The following is a 2,500-nucleotide window of genomic DNA, read 5'->3' as shown; positions in this document are numbered from 1 at the left end:
CATAATAATTAATTATTATACTATAAATAATAGATATACAGAATTACTATATTATATATAATAAAGTAATACAAAATGTCTGTGAAAGAGTCCAAAAAAAGATGTAACAAAAAAAAAAAAAAAAGAAAAAAAAAAAAGAAAAAAGAGAATAGAAAAGAGAATAGAAAAAGGAGATAATGAACCTGGTAATTTTGAAATTCAGATTCTCAGCTTTTAACGAGAAGAGTGCGCATACGGTGCAAGGGAATAAGTGGGAAGGCAGGCCGGTGCGTAATGCGCATGCCGTATAATAGAGTCGGCTGCTCGGCTGCGGTTTTCAAATTGATTTTCCGCGGTAGTTCTTGATCGATGCTTTACCATTACCCCTTCCCCTCTTCCGGCGTTAGTCTCAAGAGGGTAGTAATTCGATTCCTGGTAGGTGATCGTCGACGAATTCTCGAGCTTACGACTCGAACCACCACAAGAGTTCGATAATTTTTATTTTTTTTTAACTCTCTTCCTTTTTCTCTTTTTATTTCTCTTTTTCTTTCTTTCTTTCTTTCTTTATTATTATTATTATTATTATTATTATTATTTTTTTTTTTTTTTTTTTTTTTTTTTTTTTTTATAATGTTGTTCTTGCGAAGATCGAAACTAATCACAATTTGTTTCTTATTAATTAATAAAAATTGCTAGCAATCGCTTCAATACTTATCGATTGCTAACTAAATAATAAGTATCAAAGTATCGATCATAATTATCTTTCATGTAAGATTAGTATCGTGATATTTCTGTTATTATTCATTAGCGTCTATCATAATCAATAATATTAAAGTTTAATCGTCAAACTTTTCGTATGATATATTTCGATGGATATAATAATTTATCAATGTAATAAATATATTACACGAATCTCTCAATCTCTTTTGGTTCAAAGAAATAAAACAATATTGAAGCTCGAAGCTCGAATCTTTCTTTTCTTTTTCTTTTCTTCACTCGAGGGTTCGTATCGATGGTTTCGCGCAAGCGGCAAAAGGGCGGCATTAATCCGCCATTAATGGCGGGTTCCCACGGCTGTCGGGAATATTAATGACCCACTTACGCCGACAATAATGTGTTTATAGCTGCAATTTACGATCGCGACGAGGACGATGAGAGTACTCGCTCGATCCCACATCGTCGTTCGGTACTCGATATTTTCCTCATTGAATATCATACTTAGCGACGCTTCGAACTGCGATTTACGACGCTTCTTCTTCTTCTTTTCTTCTCCCTTTCTACGGTCCTTCGCGTGCGAGTAAACACGCGCTATGATTAACGTCGATCCTGTAATTGGTAGATTTCTACGTCGAATTCTTTCCTCGTCTTTGATTTTTTCTTTTCTTTTCTTTGTTTTTTTTTTCTTTTTTTTTTCCCATGAACAATCTCGAATCCGATATATTTTAAATGATCAAAGATTGGTAAGGAAAAAGAAATAAGTTTTTTTTTTTGATTGAATACAAGTTTTTTTTTTTTTTTGGTAAAAATATTAAATAAACTTTATATTGGTTATGTTTTATCTCTTTTCTATCTCATTTAGTTACTCATAAGTATCTTTCGATCTCTATCTCATCAATCATCTCTATGTTTCCAACGTGACTCTAACGTGCTGAATATAAAGTACCCAATTACTAGCGCATTAACATCGCCGCTTTTTTTTACGATCATGTTTATAGATAAAATTGGCATAGTATTATACATGTCAATATGTATTTTATATACACACATACACACACACTCACATGTAGGAAAATGTATCTAGAAAATAAGTCTTCCTTGAAATCATCGTCCATCTTCAATTAAGTCGTAACATATTTGTAGATTACGAATAACATATCGATTTTAACAAATTTCAATCCTGACGTTGAATAAAATTTACTTTGCAATGTAATAAAACAAAATTTTTATTAATTAAAATATTAAAGATAAAAAGAGAAAGAGGAAGAAAAAAAAAAGAAAAAAAAAATTACATTGTTCGATATCAAACAATTAGAAATAGAAAAGGAGGCTGCTATTTATTGGGTCAGTATATCTAAACATTTAATCAGTTTTTATAATAAAATATGTATTATAATCGCGAAGTAATCCTGACACATAATTATTTATACTAATCATTTATTTTACAAAATTCTTACCATTGATTAATAAAAATATTGATTAAATAAATAGAAGTGGGGGAGGGGATAAAGATCTAAGAATTTATTTAATTTGATGAGAGTATGTAATCCGTTTACGAGTATCGAAAGGATCGTCAAAGTTCGGTTTGACGAGTAAATTGCAGGAAGAGTGTATAGTTACGTGTTTATCTAAAAAAAAGAAAAAGAAAAAAAAATCACGTCGTTTGAAGCATAGCATAACCGTTAATATTCGCGATATCTCGAGGTAAGAGCGTGACGATTCGACGGAAGACACGAGCACCGCTATCCCTTCGTGTATACGTATATAAACACTAGAAGACTGTGGATAACGAGAGTGTAGGTAG

The 2,500-nt window shown here is 31.2% G+C and overlaps 1 protein-coding gene across 10 annotated transcripts in view; it reads right to left on the bottom strand.

The window, feature by feature from the left end:
- The window catches only part of LOC124949875 (uncharacterized protein CG43427), a 90,650-nt gene that overhangs the window by 24,325 nt on the left and 63,825 nt on the right, over window positions 1-2,500 (bottom strand). The gene's annotated exons all lie outside the window — the stretch shown is intronic.

Source organism: Vespa velutina, chromosome 6, assembly GCF_912470025.1.
Source record: "Vespa velutina chromosome 6, iVesVel2.1, whole genome shotgun sequence".
Classification (NCBI taxonomy): Eukaryota; Metazoa; Arthropoda; class Insecta; order Hymenoptera; family Vespidae; genus Vespa; species Vespa velutina.
The sequence above is the reverse complement of the archived record's forward strand: the minus strand, read 5'-3'. Positions and strand labels throughout refer to the sequence as shown.